Source organism: Molossus molossus, unplaced genomic scaffold, assembly GCF_014108415.1.
Source record: "Molossus molossus isolate mMolMol1 unplaced genomic scaffold, mMolMol1.p scaffold_m16_p_4, whole genome shotgun sequence".
NCBI classification, from domain to species: domain Eukaryota; kingdom Metazoa; phylum Chordata; class Mammalia; order Chiroptera; family Molossidae; genus Molossus; species Molossus molossus.
The window spans coordinates 80,562,830-80,583,370 of NW_023425377.1; the positions used below are offsets into that span (position 1 = coordinate 80,562,830).

Below are 20,541 nucleotides of genomic sequence, written 5' to 3' on the forward strand. Positions count from 1 at the left end.
TTCTGTTCCTTTAGTTCCTCTAAAACATTTTGCTCATCTGTCACAGTTCCCCAGACCCTGCATCCGCACCCCAGGTGTCCTTTGGCCTCTTCACATATCATAAAAGATTGAGTTTTTATACAGTCTCAGTGATAACTACCTTGAGATATCAATGGAAAACAGCTTTTTTTTTTTAATTCCTCACCTGAGGATATTTCTCTACTTATCATGAGATAGAGTGGGAGGGAGGGAGGGAGAGAGACAGAGAGAAACATCGATGTGATAGAGCCACATTGACTGTCTGTCTCCCGCATGACCCGACCAGGGCGGGAAGCGAACCACAACTGAGGTACGTGCCCTTGACCAGACTCAAACCTCATACTCATTGGTCCACGGGCTGACGCTCTAACCGCTGAGCCAAACCGGCCAGGGCAGCTTTTTGTCTATAAATAGTGAACTCACCTCCCCTCTAAATAAATATCCCTCCATTATGAATAACCCAGGATGACCCTCCCAGAGAGCCTGTCCTGAGTTTGGGGGTCTCTGAACTTGGCCTTTCTTCAGGTTCCTTCCCACTTTATGTGAAACCCTTGGTATAGCCCTTCGTGGCCAGGGGACCAGAGTCCCAGCGCTGTCTCTCCAAAGAACAGGAGCATATGACCAGGCACGGAAGTGACCTCAGAAAGCCACATGCTGCCCCTCAACAGTGGCCTTTTTCATGGCAGTCCTTCCCACCCAACCACACCCACCTCTGAGGATCTCTGGGTGTCTGGAATGCCCACAGAAGAGAGGCACCAACAGCTGACACCGAACAGTGCAATTAACACAACCTCAGCCTAATCCTTCTGGACACCACCCGGTCCAGCTCTCAGATCCCTGGGGACATGGACCCTGTAGGACTGCAGAAAACCGTCCAATTGAATGTAGTTCCATTTAAATACAAAACCAGGACCAAATGCCAGAACCACTGTGTCCCTCCCAGGTCACCACTCCCAGGCCAGGTTGGAGAAGGTGGTGGGGACTGTGGGGCAGGAAGGGTCTCCTCCCCACCCTCTTGTGCCTGTTGGGTATTCCCACATGAACATCAGAATAAATTGTGCCATTTTTGTACCCTCTGCTGCTGGCTGTCATTTCTGTTTTCCTGGAAGGAGGGCCTGGTGCCCGAACACATCACTGTCATTGTCATTGGGGTGCTCTTGTCCCTAAGGGGTGAGGAAATAGATGTCACAATTGCTTGTGGTCCACCAAAGCACCCCCAATAGATAAACAGATGCAAAGAATGTGAGTAGGTTAGAATTTCATGGGGTGCAGAGTGGGGACTATTAGGATGAAAGTGTCAAAAACAACTTCGCGTCCCCCAGTGTCTGACTTACTCCCCCCACTCACCCAATGTGATTCTAACTCTTTTTAAATTTTTTTTTTCTGCCCTGGCCGGTTTGGCTCAGCGGTTAGAGCGTCTGCCTGCGGTCCCGAGAGACCCGGGTTCAGTTCCCGCTAAGGGCACGTACCTCGGTTGCAGTTTGTCCCCGGCCCTGGTTGGTCGTGCAGGTGGCAGCCACTCGATGTGTCCCTTTCACATCGATGTTTCTCTCTCTCTTCCTCTCTCTCCCTCCCACTCTACCTGAACAAAAAATAGAAAAATGTCCTCAGGTGAGGATAAAAAAAAAAAAAAAAAAAATTTTTTTTTCTTTATTGAATTTAGAGAGAGAGAGAGGAAGGGAGAGATAGAAACACCGATGAGAGAGAACATCGATTGGCTGCCTCCTCCGTGTCCCCAACTGGGGGTTTGGCCCACAACCTGGGCATGTGCCCTGAACTGGAATCAAACCACCGACCTCTTGGTGCATGGGTCGACGTTCAACCACTGAGCCACACCAGCTGGGCTCATGATTCTAACTCTTTGTCTTTTTGCCATGTGAGAGAATTTTCCAGGAAATGTACCAAGTGCAGAAGAATTGACTGAGAGGGAAGAGAGCCGTTACTAACTAGCCCTGCAACCTTGGACACGGGACAGAGTGACACTCAAACTTTTCTCTCATATGTAAAAAATGAAAGCAGACATCTTCCTCTCAGGGGCTCCTTTCAGATGTAAAATGTCACGGTGTCAGAGCCAGCAGGATTTGGTTTTTTTGCAAGAGGGGTTGCAGGCCATGCCTCTGGGGGAGAGCAGGTGGGGAAAGGCGCCTAGTGGACGGAAAGGGCTATGCGGAGCCACTGGGCGGACTGGCAGCAAGGAACCTGGGAACCCAGTGTGGCTTCTGGCCCCTAGAGGGCGTGCTAACTCTGGGAAAGGAGAAGTTTCTCTTCCAAGTGAATTAATTCCGTGTTATTTGTAAATACCTTCTGTAGATACTATTACTCCTTACTGTTTGGTTTGCAAGTGTACCACAACAATTTCCAGGACCAGTTTAAGAATTTGGGAGCTGTTACTGTTATTTGGAATAATGGCCCCCCCAACACATCTCCATCCTAGTCCAGGGATCTGTGGACATGTCGTTCCCACAGGGTAAAGGGACTTTGCAGATAGGATTGAGTTAAGGCCCCTGAGATGGGGATGATCCTGGATTTCCTAGGGGTTGGGGGAAGGACAGTGTCCTCACAGGGTCCTTATAAGAGGGAGGCATGAGGGTCACAGAGCTGGAAGAGGCTATGCAAATGGAGGAAGGGACACAAGCCAAGGTTGCAGCACCTCCAGAAGCTGGAAAAGGCCTGAAACCATTCTCCCTGGAGCTTCCTGAAGGACCAGCCCTGCCCACAGCTGGGTTTAGCCCCATGAGACCCATGTGGACTCCTGACCCCAGAGCTTTAAGGGAATAAATTTATATTATTTAAGCCACTGAATTGGTTACAACAGCCATAGGAAGTCATACACTGTTTTTTTTATCCTCACCAAAGGACGTTTTGGCATTTATCTTGAGATAGAGTGGGAAGGAGAGAGGTAGGAAAAGAGAGAGAGAAACATCGATGTGAGAGAGACACATCGAGTGGTCACCACCCGCATGACCCCAACCAGGGCCAGGGACAAACTGCAACCGAGGTACGTGCCCTTAGCGGGAACCGAACCCAGGACTCTGGTCCGCGGACCAATGCTCTAACCACTGAGCAACCGGCCAGGGCTATACACCCTTTAGAAAGAAGTGCTTTGCACACAGAATGCCCTGGGACGCATTAACTTGGGCTCCTGGAACACAAGACTTAGAGGTGAGTTTATAAAAGACTCCACCCAGCTCTGGCCAGTTTGGCTCGGCGGTTAGAGCATTGGCCTGCAGACCAGAATCCCAGCTTCGTTTCCCGCCAAGGGCAGGTACCTTGGTTGCAGTTTGTCCCCGGCCCCGGTTAGGATCGGGTGGGTGGCAACCAGTCGACATGTCTCTCTCACGTAGATGTTTCTCCCCCCGCCCCCCCTGCTCTATCTGAAGATAAATGCAAAAATGTCCTCGGGTGAGGATTAAAAATAAATAAATAAATAACTCCACCCTGAGCCTTGGCCGGTTTGGCTCAGCCGTTAGAGCATTGGCCTGCAGACTAATGAGTCATGGGTTTGATTCCAGTCAAGGGCAGGTACCTTGGTTTTGGTTTGTCCCAGGCCCTGGCAGGTTGTGCGGGAGGCAACTAGTTGATGTGGCTCTATCACATCGATGTTTCTCTCTGTCTCTCTCCCTCCCTCCCACTCTGTCTGATAATACATAGAAAAATATCCTCAGGTGAGGAATAAAAAATAAATAAAAGACTCTACACTGAGAGTCACTTATCCCAACAGGACAGTTCATCCCCAAACTTGTCCTACCAGGAGAGGTAATGGGAGGCAGCTACTGGTGCCTGGAAATCTAGTCAGATGAATGGTGGTAGAAAGAACCAGCAGTGTTCAGCTTGGACAAGACTAGTTGGCCATGTTCCCTCCTGGCCAGTGCCCAAGGGGCTGTCATTTAGGAGTGGCTGTGGATTTGTATCATCCCAACAGACGGGACAAAGAATGGCAGAACAAGGCAGAGGGCAGCCTCTAATGTATCTAAGATATGTTCTTCCAGAAACTCAAGACCTCAGTGGGGCCATCCTAGAGGATTAGGAGCACGGTTACTGAAAGTTTCCACATCAGGGCAGGCACTAGCTGCATGTGCCTTGTTTAAATTATAATTTAAGATTATTCCTCAGCTCTTCCCTTCATGGTAGCCCCTGTCAGTGGGGTCTTGATAGTCACTCATTTCCACCATGAGCAGGAGGCTTTTATCCTTCAGCAATGCTTCTAAAAGCAGTTCCTGAGTCAGAATGAAAGTCAAGGTAGAGACTGTTTGAATCCTTGCCAGTTCATAAAAAAACTAATGGTTAAGTCTTGGAATTTGATGACTAGTCCTCATCTTGACTTCCAAGTGGAGAGGGAGCGTGGGGTCATGGAAAGGGAGACAAGCCTGAGTAACATGGGGGAGACAGCACTGTGGAAGGCTGGGTGATTTGGTGAAGCCCAGATACACATATACACACACACTCGCCTCTCTGTTGAGAATCATGCATTTTATGAGTGTCCCATAGCTTAATGAATCCCCTCTTAATTTTAGCCATTATTTTATAACTACAATAAATATTTCTCTGGTCATTTTTTTTTGGTATGTGCCCCTAGTGGGAACCAAACCCGGGACTCTCTGGTCCTCAGGCCAATGCTCCAACCGCTGAGCCAAACCGGCCAGGCGGTTTATCAAAATTTTTTACATATGGGCTTATAAATGTTTTTTGTTTTGTTTTAAATTTTTTTTTCTTTATTGAGTTTTAGAGAGAGAGGAAGAAAGAGGGAGAGAGAGATATAAACATCAATGAGAGAGAACATCGACTGGCCACCTCCTGCATGCCCCCCACACACACTGGAGATGAGACCCACAACTTGGGCATGTGCCCTGACTGGGAATCAAACCAGCGACCTCTCGGTGCATGGGTCGACGCTCAACCACTGAGCCACATGGCCAGGTTTTTGTTTTGTTTTTAATCTTCACCCGAGGATATATTTTTCTATTTATCTTCAGACAGAGGGGGAGGGAGAGAGGGGGATAGAAAGGTAGAGAGAGAGAAACATTGATGTGAAAGGGACACATCTACTGATTGCCTCCCACATGACCCTGGCCAGGGCCAGGGATGAACCGCAACCGAGGTACGTGCCTTTGGTCACAAAGTCGGAACTCATTCATTGGTCCACAGGCTGACACTCTACCACTGAGCCAAACTGGCCAGGGCTAAATGTTTTTTGTTTTGTTTTGTTTTGTTTTCCTGAGAAAAGTTTCTTTTGCCCTCTAGAAGGAGATACCCTGCAAAGTTCTATTCTGCAGGAAAACAGCTGTCCCTATCGCCCTCCCTTGTCTTTATCCAAGTAAAACAAACAGCTGCTCCCCCAAGAGAGGCAGTGACAGTCCCGCGTGCCCACCAGCAGCCATGGTCTACATCTGGTTCTTCTGCCTACTCGGGCCTGCTCTTTGGCAAATCATCACCCATCTGTTGGAACCTTCCAGACTGTGCATCCCACATGTATTTGATGGTCACCTTGAATTCAGCCATCCCAAATCGGAAAAGCTTCAGGATGGGGGCCTGCTCTGGGTTCAGCATGTTACCCTCCTTGCACACCTCATAGTCGAATAGCAGGGTCACCACACCTCTCCCGAGGACAGTGGGCAGGCCCAGCTGACTCCACTGTGGCTCCATGGAGTGGGGGAACTGCTCCAGGGGCCCCGGGGCCAGGTTCACGGTGAAAGGTGCTTTGTTTCCAGCTCGGGTATAGTCCATTCCATGTATTTTGTGAACCACTCATTCACTTCCTCCTCAGTGCAATTGGTGAAAAGGAGACCAACTTCACCCCTCAACTTCCTGCTGACCTGATGTAGGTTGTCTTTGTACTCATCAGATGGGCTTCCACTGAAGGTCACCATCATCACTTTGTTTTTGCCAAAGAACATCTGGCTGTGCTTCCAGGCATTTCGAATACCCTTCAACTTGTTCCTCATGTTGGCCCCAGAGAGGATTAAATGTACTTTTACATGTCCACACATTTCTGAAGCTCTTCTACCAGGTTCTATTTCAGTTCCAAACCTTTCTTAGCAGTTTTGGTCAAAGAGACATTCTTGCTGTGCTTGGATTTGGCCATCGCTCTGCAGGCACCTGCAACAGAAGGCCCTGTTCCTTATAAATGTTTTTATATACTTGTTTATTGTTTATAAAAGCTTTTCTATATATAATTTATCGTATGTGTTACACAAATTTCTCCCAGTTTCTTGTTTGTCTTTAATTTTGCTTAGGATCATTTTGACATATTTTTCCTTTTTTTTCCGACTGTCACATTTTTTGTCAATCTTTTCATTGATGGTTTCTACCCTTGGTGATAAACTTATAGACTTGGACTGGGGAAGGCCTTTATGTAAATAATTGCCTCCATTTTCTTCTTATTCTCCATGTTGTTTTTTTCTATTTATATTAAACACTGGGTAAACTAGAGAGTTTCATTTTTTTTGTATGGTGTAAGGTAAGGTTCTACAGAAATCTTTATTTGTTCGATAACAAATGAACCCCCATTCCAGCACCATACAGTGCTTCTGCACTAATCAGAAGGCTACTTATTTACACAGGGGTCTGTTTCGGGATTTTGTAGGAGTTTGTCTATCCCACCTCCAGTTTTAATGTACCTTACAAAGTTAGAGTAATTTTAATATCTGGCAATGTAAGTTCCTTGTTATTTTTGTTGTTGTTGTTGTTTTTATCCTCACCTGAGGACATTTTTGCATTTATCTTCAGATAGAGCGGGAAGGAGAGAGGGAGGAAGACAGAGAGAGAAACATTGATGTGAAAGAGATACATCGACTGGCTGCCACCCACCCCACCCCACCCGGGGCTGGGGACAAACTGCAACCGAGGTACGTAACCCTAGTGGGAATCAAATCCAGGTCTCTCTGGTCCGCGATCAGACGCTCCAACCACTGAGCCAAACCGGCCAGGGCTTATTTTTGTTTTTATATTTTCTCAACTATTCTAAATACTTAGCATAGTAATATTATATATAGGATAGTAATAGTAATAGTATACTTAGAATAGTATTAGTTTGCCCTGGATGGTGTGGTTCAGTGGTTAGAGCGTCAGCCTGAAGACCAAGGGGTCTCAGGTTTGATTCCCACTCAAGGGCATGTACCTGGGTTGCAGATTCAATCCCTGGCCCTAGTTGGGGTCATGCAGGAAGCAACCAATCGATGTATCTCTCTCACATCAATGTTTCTCTCTCTCTCTCCCTCTCTCCCTTCCACTCTATTTAAATACAAAAAAGTCAATGGAAAAATATCCTCAGGTGAGGATTAGCAAACAAACAAACAAACAAAAAGAATAACATTTAGTTCATAGTCCAGCATAGTCTAGGTGAACTTCAGAATTACTTTAAGTTTAAAAAAATTACCTCTGGGCCCTGGCCAGTTTGGCTCAGCAGTTAGAGCATTGGCCTGCGGACCGGAGAGTCCTGGGTTTGGTTCCCACTAAGGGCACGTACCTTGGTTGCAGTTTGTCCCTGGCCCTGGTTGGGGTCATGTGGGTGGCAGCCACTTGGTGTGTCTTTCACATCGATGTTTCTCTCTCTCTCTTCCTCCCCCCGCTCCCTCCCACTTTATCTGAAGATAAATGCAAAAATGTCCTTGAGTGAGAATAAAAAAAAAAAATTTACCTCTGGGGTTTTGGTGAAAATAGTAAATTTAGAAAATAACATGGGCCCAGATTGTCATTCTGAGACATAGCTTGGTACCCAGGGGCCTCATGTATCTCTCCATTTATTCCAGTGGTGCATAAGTCACATGCCATAAAATTCAACTGAGTGATTTTTAGTACATTCCCAGAGTTGTGTAACCATCACTATTAACTTCTAGAATATTCTCATCACCCCAAAAAGAAGCCCCATCATTATCAGCACTCACTCCCCAATCCTCCCCCAGGCCCTGACAACCAGGAACCGACTTCCTGTCTCTGAGGACCTGCCTGTTCTGGACATTTCACATCTGCACATTTTTTTATTTGTTTGTTTGTTTTTGTTTTGTTTTTAATTTATTGATTTCAGAGAGAAAGAGGAGGGGAGAGGGAAAGAGAGAGAGAAACCCTAAGTTGTTGTTCGGGATCAAACCCCAAATCTTGGCGTATCATGACCAAGCTCTAAACAACTGAGCTACTTGGCCAGGGCTTCATGTTTCTTTTAAAGTTAATTCTTAGTTATTTTTGGTTGTGACTATGCAACCACGATGGCTTTTTTCCATTGTACTTTCTGGATGGTTATGTCTGGAACATACAGGAAATCTCTTGATTTCGCCATGGATTTTGTAACTGGCTTCTTTTCTGAACTTTAAGCTGATCCTCCTGCATTTTCTAGGCTGAGGCTCACACCTGCAGATAGCATTAATTGAATATGTTCACCTTTTTGTTGTTGTTGTTGTTAATCCTCATTTGAGGATATTTTTCTATTGTCTTTTTTAGAGAGAGTGGAAGAGGGAGAGAGAAACATTAATGTGAAAGAGACACGTCAATTGGCTGCCTCCCACATGACCTGGACCAGGGCCGGGGATCAAACCCAAAACTCAAGCATGTGCCCTCTAATGGAATTGAACCTGCGACCCTTTGGTGGGTGAGCCAGTGCTCTAACCACTGAGCGAGCCATCCAGGGAGAATATGTTCACCTTTAATCACCAGAATTAGTAGATACTATTTCATAGATTATGATAATTGGCAAAATTAAATTCAGTGTGATAGATATATATATATACATATATATGTAAAATATCAAACAGTCTGTATATTTTTAGATTAATTGGAGGGACAAAGACAGGAAAACAGCACCTACAAAAGATAGGATGCCCAGAAAAAAGCAATGATGAATTTTTTGAAATATTTTTATTGATTTTTTTTTTAGAGAGAGAGGAACACTGATGTGAGAGCAAAACATTGATGGGCTGCCTTCTGCATGCCCTCTACCAGGGATTGAGTCTGCAACCTGGGCATGTTCCCTGACCTGGAATCAAACTGGCAACCTTTTGGTGCATAAGACAACATCAAACCAAATGAGCCATACCAGCCAGGAAAATGATGAATATTTTAAAGCATGACACAAGACTGGCTCATGGAAAACCAAATGCAGCTGTCATTGATTAGGGTTGGCTAAAGGCAGCCTACTGCCTGCTTTTTTCAATAAAGTGTTATTAGCACATAGCCCTGCTCACTCAGTTGAACATCATCAAGGAAGCTTGCCCTACAAAGCAGAGCTGAGCAGCTGGAAGAGTCCCCAGCCCCACCCCTCTGAGCTGAAAATAGCCACTATCTATACTTTACAGGAAAAAATTGACCAACCCTGATACAGAGATCGTGGTTGATTCTCCTCTTGAAATGTAAGGACCTCTCTCTTTCATCAATGTTTCTATCTCTCTCTCCCTCTCCCTTCCTCTCTCTCTAAAAGCAATAAAGGAAAAAGAAAAAGAAAAAAAAGCCCAGCTGATGTGGCTGTAGTTGAGTGTCGACGCATGCATTAAGAGGTCGCTGGTTCAATTCCCTGTTATGGCACATGCCCAGATTGTGGGCCAAATCCCCAGTGGGGAGCATGCAGGAGGCAGCCAATAGATGTTCTCTCTCATCAATGTTTCTGTCTTTCTCTCCCTCTCCCTTCTTCTTTTTTCTAAAATCAATAAAGAAAAAAAAATAAATGAGGACCTCATGAGGGAGAAAAACCAAAATCTTAACACTTTATTCTTTTCTGACAGATATGAATGGTGGCGATGGTTGCACAACTCTACTAAAACCCCTGAGCTAGCCCTGGCCAGTTTTGCTCAACGGTTAGAGCGTCAGCCTGAGGACCAGAGAGTCCTGGGTTCGGTTCCCGCTAAGGGCACGTACCTCGATTGTGATTTGTCCCTGCCCTGGTTGGGGTCGTGTGGGTGGCAACCGCCCAATGTGTCTCTCTCACGTTGATGTTTCTCTCTCTCTCTTCCCCCCTCTCTCCCTCCCACTCTATCTGAAGATAAATGCAAAATAAAAAAATGTCCTCGGGTGAGGATTAAAAAAAAAAAAAAAAAACAAAAAACCCTGAGCTGTGCACTTCCAAGGGGAGAATCTTTTACATGCATTATATCCTGACAAAGCTGTTATGAAAAAGGATTAAGAGTTCAAAATTGATCAGGCAAAGTTATGTCTAAGCCAAGGAAACCATGAAAAAGCAGGAATTGCAAGGGTAATATAGATGGGACAAAGTACACTTACACTGGTCAAGTTTCCTAATTAATATATTTGTAGGAAAAATAGTTAGAAAACATATTACTTAGATTCATTAATGAGATATAAGTCCAAGGGAAACATGGTAAAATGATTTCATAAATATTTAAAGTTCCTTTTCTGAGAGGCTAACAATATATATTATACTGATATATTAAGATCTAAGTTTATTAATATGTTAATTATTATGTTACATATAAATTTATTAGTATATCTATATATAATATAATTCTTGTATATATTAAATTAATATATAATTAAAATTAAAATATTTTATATATAAGGTTTATGTTCTGGCTATTTTTAAATTTTCTTACTTGACAACTAGAGAACCTCTTTTTCTGCCAGAATATCATAAAAACATTCATGAAAATTGATTTTCTTTTTTAGTTATTGTATATTTGACTCTATGAAAAATGTCAAATTAAAAAAAAAACATAAGCCCTGGCCGGTTTGGCTCAGCGGTTAGACCGTCGGCCTGCGGTCCTGAGAGACCCGGGTTCGGTTCCCGCTAAGGGCGCGTACCTCGGTTGCAGTTTGTCCCCGGCCCTGGTCAGTCGTGCGGGTGGCAGCCACTTGATGTGTTCCTTTCACATCGATGTTTCTCTCTCTCTCTCTGTTCCCCTCTCTCCCTCCCACTCTACCTGAACAAAAAAATGGGAAAATGTCCTCAGGTGAGGATAAAAAAAAAACAAAAAACATAAAACCAAACATTGTACAGGCCATTGCCTCTAGGCGAATGCAGGAAATCTAGAAATTAATAGCCAGGGTTAAATACTCTTGGCTGTGCAAAGGTTCAAAGCCTTCTGGATCCCTCTGGAGAGAGAGAACAGCCCAGACAGAATTCAAGGGAAGAATTCTAGCTGTAGGGTCAGAACACCTAACAAAAAATGTAAACTTTTGCCCGGCTGGTGTGGTTGAGTGTCAATCCATGCACCAAGAGGTCGCTGGTTCCATTCCCAGTCAGGGCACATGCCCAGGTTGTGGGTCCAGTCCCCGGTGCAGAGGTAGCCAATCCATGTTCTCGCTCATCGATGTTTCTTTTTTTTTTTTTTTGTTCAGATAGAGTGGGAGAGAGAGAGAGAGAGAAACATCAACATGAAAGGGACACATCGAGTGGCTGCCACCCACACAACCCAACCGGGGCCAGGGACAAACTGCAACCAAGGCACATGCCCCTAGCGGGAACCGAACCCAGGTCTCTCCAGACCACAGGCCAACGTTCTAACTGCTGAGCCAAACCGGCCAGGGCTCGTTGATGTTTCTATCTCTCTCCCTCTCCCTTCCTCTCTCGGGGAAAATGTAAATTTTCCCCGACCGGTGTGGCTTAGTGTTTGGATCATCAGCCCATGAACCAAATTGTCTTAGGTTCAATTCCCCGTCAAGGGCTTCAGGTTCAATACCCAGCCCCAGTTGGGGTGCATGCGGGAGGCAACCAGTCGATGTCTCTCTCACATTGATGTTTCTCTCTCTCTCTCTCTCTCAACCCTTCCCTCCATCCCTTCCACTCTCTTTAAAAAAAATCAGTGGTGCCCTGGCCGGTTTTGCTCAGTGGTTAGAGCATTGGCCTGCGGTCCGGAGAGACCTGGGTTTGGTTCCTGCTAAGGGCACGTACCTCAGTTGCAGTTTGTCCCCGGCCCTGGTTGGATTTTGTGGGTGGTGACCACTCAATGTGTCCCTTTCACGTCGATGTTTCTCTCTCTCTCTCTCCCCCTCCCACTCTATCTGAACAAAATATTGAAAAATGTCCTCGGGTACGAATAAAAAAAAAAAATCAATGGAAAAAATATCTTTGGGTGAGAATTAACAAGAAAAAAAGAAATGTAAACTTTAAACATCAGCTTCCTGTGAGTAATATGGAGATTGTATATCTGTGTCTTTAAGAGAAGCTGTATTAACTATTAGTTATTAATCAGGAAGTAGCTGTATTCGTGGGCTCCAACTATGTAACAAATAACCACAGACAAAGCCACTTAAGACAACACACCGGCCCTGGCCGGTTTGGCTCAGCGGTTAGAGCGTCCACCTGCGGTCCGGAGAGGCCCGGGTTCGGTTCCCACTAAGGGCATGTACCTCAGTTGCAGTTTGTCCCCGGCCCTGGTTGGTCATGCGGGTGGCAGCCACTCGATGTGTCCCTTTCACATCGATGTTTCCCTCTCTCTCTCTTCCTCTCTCTCCCTCCCACTCTGTCTGTACAAAAAATGGAAAAATGTCCTCGGATAAGGATTAAAAAAAAAAAAAAAAAAAGACAACACACCGGCCCTGCCACAGAGATGGGCTAAGTTGCTATCTGGCTACCCTCAGGGGCAATGCCTCCCCCAGCACCAAATACATCAAGAAGATCCTGGAGAGCTTGGGCATTGAGGCAGACAATGACCAGCTCAACAAATCATCAGTGAGCAGAATGGAAAAAACGTCAATTGTTATCACCCAGGGTACTAGCAAGCTGGCCAGAAATCCTGCTGGTGGGGCTGTGCCACTCCAGGGTCTGCAGTTCCTGCTGCTGGTTCTGCCCCAGTTGCCTCAGAGAAGAAGGAGTCAGATGACAACGTGGGATTTGGCTTGTTCGATTAGAGTCCTGCTCCCCTGCAAATAAAACTGTCTTTACTGCGGTGTGGCTCAGTGGTTCATCGTTGACCCATGCACCAAGAGACTGCGGGTTCAATTCCCAGTCAGGGCACATGCCCAGGTTGTGGACCAAATCCCCAGTGGGGAGCATGCAGGAGGTTGTCAGTCAATGTTCTCTCTCATCAATGTCTCTCTCTCTTCCTCTCTCTCTGAAATCAATAAGGAAAAAGAAAAAAAAATTTTTTAAACCTCTCTTTACATTTGAAGGGGGAAAAAAGCCTGGCCAGTGTGGATTAGTGGATTGAGCATCGTCCCGTGGACTGAGAGGTCCCAGTTCGATTCCTGGTCAGGGCACATGCCCGGGTTTCAGGTTCAATCCCCAGTGGGGGTGTACAGGAGGCAACTGATTGATGTTTCTCTTTCACATCGAAGTTTCTATCACTCTCTCCCTTCCTCTCTCTAAAAAAAAAAAAAAGCAATACATGTTCACTATCTCACAATGTCCATGGGTCAGAAATCCCCTGCTCAGGCTGCAGTAAAGGCATTAGCAGGGCTGGGGTCTCACCCAGAGGCTCAACTGGGAACTGATCAACTTCTAAGGCCTTGTGATTGTTGGCAGAATTCAGCTCTCTGCAGGTGCAGGACTAAGAGCCTCAGTTTCTTGCTGGCTGCCATGTGGGCCACCCCAACATGGCCATGTTCTTCATTAGAACCATCAAGGGAAAGTGGACCAGAAGGCCATCACAAGTTGATGTAACTACTGCCACTCATTGGTCAGAAGCGAGTCAGGGGAGGGAACCACAAAAGGACATGATCACCTGAGAACTGTCCAACTTTCTCTTACTAAGTGGAAGTGACATTCAATGAGTCACAGGTCCAGCTCCATTACATGACAGGAACACCAATCAGGTGGCTATTTAAAGACATGAAGGCAGTTGGAGTTATTCACCTCTAGAGACAGTGCTGCTGGAACATTCTTGACAATTCCTCCTGCTTTGCTTCAGGAACGTCTCTCTAGACCAGTTCCCCCGCACTGCTGACACTGAGCCAGATCATTCTCTGTGAGGCTATCCTCAGCACTCTGGGGTGCTGAGCTGCATCCCTAGACCAACCCACTCATGCCAGAAGCTCCTCCAGTGTGACAACCACAAACGTCACCAGACATATCACTAGGTGCAAAGGCTCTGGGTACATTCCTGGCACAGGGTGTTGGTGCTTTCCCAGTCTGCCTCTGGGTAGAGTTTGGCTACCCCTGAGCACATGTTCTCTATCATGCACAGTTCATTCTCCTGAAACTTCGTGTGAGAAGCAGGTGTTTCCCAGTGTCATGAAGCACACTTCCTTCTCAAAAGTGCAGTCTCAGCTCTTGGTCTGCATGTTGCAGACTCTCAGGGATCCTCACTGGTTCCCCTCCTTTGTTCACACACAGATTCTCTCTTTCATAACCGATCCAGGCCAGCAAATGTGCCAGGTGCTGTAGTGTGTGGCTATTTGTTTTTTTTTTTTTATCCTCGCTTGAGGATATTTGTCTATTTATCATCGGATAGAGTGGGAGGGAGGAAGAAAGAGAAAAATCGATGTGAGAGGGACAAATCAACTGGTTGCCTCCCATACAACCCAACCAAGGCTAGGGACGAACTACAACCGAGGTACGTGCCCTTGACCAGAATCGAACCCGTGACTCATTGGTCTGCGGGCCGACGCTCTATCTGCTGAGCCAAACTGGCCAGGGCTGTCTATTTGCTTTGTGTCCAGTTTTGGTCAACAGGAGAGCGGGCTTCCCTTGTGCCCCAATGGCACAATCAAGCTCTCTTGGTACTTTGCACAATCGTGAGCCTCTACCGTGCTGGGCTCTGTCATTAAATATCTTTATTGAGATATAATTGACAAGCCACACAATTTATCCATTTATAGTAAGTACACGATACAGTGGCATCTGGTGCATTCAGTGTTGTACAATCATCACCTCCATCTAGTTCCAGAAAGTTCTCACTACCCTAAAAGAAGCCTTGTTCCCATCAGTAGTCATCCCATCTCTTCCCCAGCCCCTGAAAATCATAAACTCACTTCCTGTCTCTGTGAATTTGCCTTTTCTGGACATTTCACATAAATGAAAAAACACACTGTGTGGTCTTTTGTGTCTGGCTTCTTCCACTGAGCATCACGTGTTCAAGGTCCATCCATGTTGTGATGAGTGAAAGTGCTTCACTCCTTTTCGTGGCTGAGTATTAATCCAGTGTGTGGATGGGCTCATTGTGTTTGTCTATTCACCCACTTGATAGGTCGTTGTCACCTCTGGCTGTCCTCAATCATGTGCAGAGTTTTGTGCCTTTGTGCCAGGAGATATGTTTTGTAGCCCCTATTTACATGGCACTTCTGCTGACCTTCTTTTTTTTTTTTTTTTTTTTGTACATGCCTCTAGCAGGAACCGAACCCGGGACTCTGGTCCGCAGGCCAACGCTCCAACCGCTGAGCCAAACCGGCCAAGGCACTTCTTCTGACTTTCTGAAGCTACCATCAGTCATCACCCAGGGCGCGGGGGGTGTTCCTAGATATTTCTGGAGCCATCTGCCCTTTTTCCAAAACCAAAAACAGAGGATGAGAAACAAAATCAGCTTCTGTGGTCTGGGTGGGAATTATGCTCACAGGAAGGCCACCACACTGGAAAATAGCTAGGAACAGCTGTGTCCACCCCTAGCAGATGAGGTGGAAGCCAGTCCCTGTGCTCAGGCCAGCGGGGTCACCATCACCCTATTGCTGGGCCTCAGGTGTCTGTATGAGTTTCCTTCAGATGCCATGGTTACTGGGCCCCCTGCAGCACTTCACTGGAAAGGCGAGATGAAGTCAGGCATGCTCACCCATAAGCCCCCAGCCCAGGCCCCCAGTGCTGATTGACAAAGTTGCTGGAACCTCTCCCTCTGGGCCCTGATCTTGACCTCAGTGACAGATGGGCTCCGAGACTAGCTGGGACCCCATAGTAAGGTCCCTAGTCAGTCATGATGCAGGAAGGTGGCCACAAGCCCAGGGTCCCTGCAGACACCTTGCATCTATTGGATCCTCTGTACTTTCCCTGCTGCCTGACCCACATGTGTGAGTGTATCTTTCTGCCTGTTCCTCTGGTTCAGCTCAGAGGGCCATCATGAGTTTTGACTACCCATGTGGGCCAAGAAAGAACAAGGTTTCCACTAGGAGTCCTACAGGAAAGGCCCGGAAAGAGTGGACCCATTTCACCCTCTGTCAAATGACCATCCTTGCCTGTCAATCCAATCCCCAAAAGCCACTGAGGAGCCATGCCTATAGGTCGTAGCAGCAACAGGAGACCTATGCACCTTCATCCCTCAGGATCAGCCTGGAGAGACATCATGGTGGTTTCCTAGGGCTATTGTGACAAATCGCCAAAATCTGGTAACTTAAAACCACACACATTTATCACTTCACATCTGGTGGCCAGATGTCCTCAAAGAGCTAAAATCCAGGTATGGGCAGAGTGGTTCTTTCTGGAAGTTCCAGGCGAGAATCTGTTTTCTGCCTTTTCCAGCTTCTAGCAGTGTCACATCCTTGGCAGGTGGTCCCTTCCTCCATCGTCACAGCCCACCCCAGTAGTATCTTCACAAACCCCAAAGAATCATGGATATATGGGCAAGTTTCCCTCTGGCCCTGGACCTCAGGGGAGTGTGGAGGCCACCAACAGCTTACAGCCCACCCAGACCAAAGTCAGCCCTTCCCAGCACACCTGCTGGAAAGCAGCAAGACTGCTTCTAGAACAGTTGAAGGCCTTGGGACCTTGGAGGCATGTCCAGCTGCATGCTGGTCATCTTTTATGTGTCAGCGGGGGTGGGGACACACAAAAATGTTTAGAAATTACTTAACATTAGTGGTGTGCATTCTCTTTCATTTTACTTTATTTTATTTTTTAATCCTCACCTGAGGATATTTTTCCATTGCTTTTTAGAGAGAGAGGAAGGGAGAGAGAGAGAAACATCAATGTGAGAGAGGCACATCAATTGGTTGCCTTCCCACACGACCCCAACTGGGACCAGGGACTGAATCTGCAACCCAGGTACATGCCCTTGACCAGAATCGAACCCAGGTCCAAGGGCCAACGCTCTAACCACTGAGCAACCGGCCAGGGTTCATTTTACCTTATTTTTAACTGTTATTAGCCTTACAGAAAAGTTGCAAAATTATACTGAGAGTTTCCGAATGCCCCCCACCCAGTTTCCCTAAAGCTAACATCTTACATCATGGATATAAGGAACAAGAGAACAAGATCAAAGCAGGACACCCCAGGTTAGTGGAATCCAAAGGTGCTGGTGTGGGGTTGATTAAGTGGTAGAAAGGAAGGCCACCGGGAGGAAGCTGAGTCCACATCTCGAAGCCTGCTATGAACTAAGAACCCTGCTATGGACTAAGAACCCTACCAAGTTAATTGCCCCCCTTCTGCCCTAAAGCTCTGGGCCCTGCCACCCCTCCAGATGCCAGCCCTGTTCCTTGAGGCTAACTAGTCTTGGCAGGGGTCCCAGCCTCAGGCAATCTCCATTTCCCATGGGCCACCCCAGGGAGGCAGTCTAGGCTTGAGATATGCTGGGTGCAAGAGAGTGGAGAGACGGGCCTGTCCATAGTGGGAAAGGTGGGGGGGGGGAGCGGGGGAGGGGGCGCTGTGGCTATGATCCCTGCCCCTGGGAATCCACAGGGTCCAGATTCTCATCACCACCACCCCTTTGCTTTCTGCTGTCACGACAGAAAGCCCGTGGGGATAGTGTCTGGCACTGAAACCTGAGACAGGGTGGAACCAACCTCCCTGCCCCTTTAGGTGGGTAAGGAAGGGTCCTTGTAAGTGATATATCCTGGCTCTGGGGGAAAGGGTTGAGTGTAGGAGCCCAGGCCTGGGAAACAAATCCAGCCCCCACCTGCCATGTGGCCTTCTGTGGCGCTTGCTCGCCCTAAAGCCGCAGGGCGTGGAGACCCCCATCGCGGGGTAGGGGGGCGTGGATGACCTGTGGGGTGGGGTGCGGGAGTTAAACGAGGTCTAGTTGCAAACTGTGGCGCCACATAAATGCAGGGGGAACCCTTATAGGAAGCCACAGGCTCTGAATGCGTTGTCTCCACGACCCTGCAATGCGCACCTAGGGAAACCGAGTTTCAGAGAGCGATGGAAGCTGACGGCATAGTCTCTACTGCGCGCCGTGCCTTAGGCTCTGAACCAGGAGGCAAGCAGAGCGCAAAAAGATGCCTGCGTTCCCTTTAAAAGGGACGCAACCTACTCGCGCTGCCCTCATAATAATAACCCCATTGGCTGGAGAGCAAGCCAAGTCCACTCTGCTTTGCTCGGTCCCTAGAACTCTATTGGTCCAGCGTCAGGGCCCCGCCTCCCACTCCCTGAGAGTCCGGGCACTGCGCCAGATACTTTGACGCAAACGGGTTGCTCTGGCAACTGCTCCCTCCGCGGAGCAGATTTGACTCAGCGCCAGAGTCCCGGAACAGGCGCGGTCGCTGGGGGTTCCCAGAGCTGGTAGCCCGGACTCCGGAGTCCATCGCGCCCCACGCGGGCGCCCCTCGCCGTCCGTTACCTCTGGGCAGCCGAACAAATGGCCTCGCAACGCGGATGAAGAGGAGGCGCCTCGGGAATGGCATGCCTGGAGGAGGTCAGGCATGCCTGGCGGAGGTCACGGCGTGTGAACGGGCTGGGCGCCCTGGGCGTCTGGCTGCAGAGGCGCCAGGTCACACGCCCGGCAGCAGATCGGCTTGAGCTTTTAGCAGCACAAGCAAATTCAACCCTGGGAGAGGACATTCCTGGAACATGGTTCCTGCAACGGCTTGTGGTCAGGAGGAACCTGCCACAGAGGCCTCGGTGGCCCTTGGTGGGTCCAGCAGTCCAGGCTTCCCGGGCTCTCCTGTCCCCTGGACATGTCGCCTCTGTCCCCTGCCCCATCAATGTACCCTGGCCAGGAAGCCAGGTTTTCTCTGTGGGGCCTGGCTGGACTCCCCTCGTTTTTGCTCATCTGGAAAAGGAAAACTAGGACGTGCCCAGGGTTAGTGCCCGAATGAGCCTCTTAGGGCAGCAGTTACAAAATACCACAGATTTAGGGACTTTATTAGACATTTATTCTGTGACAATTCTGGAGGCCAGAAATCCAAAATGGGCTAACCTCCGGTGTGGGCAGAGCTAGTTCTTCCCATGGCTCCAAGGAGAACCTTTCCTGGCCTTTTCCAGCTTCTAGTGGCACCGCATCCCTGATTCATGGCCCCTTCCTGATTTCACAGCCAGCAGCACCAGTTCTTCCATCTCTCTTGACTCTGACCCTCCTGCCTCCCTATTATGAGGACCTTGTGATGACACTGGGCTTCCAGGGAATCCAGGTTCATCCACATCTCAGGGTCCTTGACTTAATCCCACCTGCAAAATCCCTTTATCTCATGAGGTGACACATCTGCAGGTGCAGGGACTAAAGAGGGGACATTTTGAGGATCTTTATTCTGCTGACCCCAGGGTGTGATTGAGCTTTCTGAAGGATGGGGCCAGCTCTGCCCTCTGCCCTGTGTCTGGCCCTAGGAGGATTATCATTAGCACATCATGTAAACTCAGTGCCACTCCAGGCCTGTGCCCTGGCCTGGCAGGGAGCTGCCCCAAGGAGGTGGCCCCTGAACCACAAGGCCTGGAGTCAGCCATCAGGGAGAGGCCCTTGGCTTCAAGACAAGATGATTTGGGAGCAGGTGATTTGAGTGGTGTGTCCTGGTCAGGCCCAGGGCTTCCCCCACATCCACCCCCCTTTTCCTCTCTGGCCCTCAACACCCATCCAGCCACACCTTGCCCCTCCTGTCTATCCTCCTCTGACTGTGCCCTTCCTAGGAACTGTACCCATGCCATGAAAGACCCCCACCCTCTTCAAAACTAGGGCACTTTGCCCTGGTTGGTTTGGCTCAGCGGTTAGAGCTTCAGCCCACAGACCAAAGAGTTGCGGGTTCGATTCGGTCAAGGGCACGTACTTTGATTGCAGTTCAGTCTCCAGCCCTGGCCCAAGTCATGTGTGAGGCACCCAGTCGATGTATCTCTCTCACATTGATTTCTCTCTCTCTCTGTCTCTCTCTCTTTCTCTCCCTCTCTCCCACTCTATCTGAAGATAAATGGAAAAAATATCCTCGGATGAGGACTAAAAAAAAAAAAAAAACTAGGGCACTTTGACCTGGCTGAGTAGATCAGTTGGTTAGAGGTTTTGTTTTGTTTTGTTTTGTTTTTTAATGTTTTTTTTTTATCCTCACCAAAGGACATTTTTCCATTTTTTGTGCAGATAAAGCGGGAGGGAGAGAGAGGAAGAGAGAGAGAGAGAGAAACATCGATGTGAAGGGACACATCGAGTGGCTGCCATCCGCACGACCAACCAGGGCCGGGGACAAACTGCAACCAAGGTACATGCCCTTAGCGGGAACCGAACTCGGGTCTCTCTGTACCGCAGGCCAACACTCCAGCCGCTGAGCCAAACCGGCCAGGGCTAGAGGGTTTTTTTGTTTGTTTGTTTTGTTTTTTAATCCTCACCCGAGGACATTTTTCCATTTTTTGCTCAGGTAGAATGGGAGGGAGAGAGAGGAAGAGAGAGAGAGAGAAACATCGACGTGAAAGGGACACATTGAGTGGCTGCCAAAAATAGCCCTGGCCAGTTTGGCTCAGCGGTTAGAGCGTTGACCTGCGTTCCGAAGAGACCCGGGTTCGGTTCCTGCTAAGGGCACGTACTTCGGTTGCAG

General features: G+C 47.9%; 1 pseudogene; it reads right to left on the minus strand.

Moving 5' to 3' along the window:
- Positions 1-5,418: 5,418 nt before the first annotated feature.
- On the minus strand, positions 5,419-6,100 carry LOC118615667 (annotated as a pseudogene).
- Between the last annotated feature and the right edge of the window lie 14,441 nt (positions 6,101-20,541).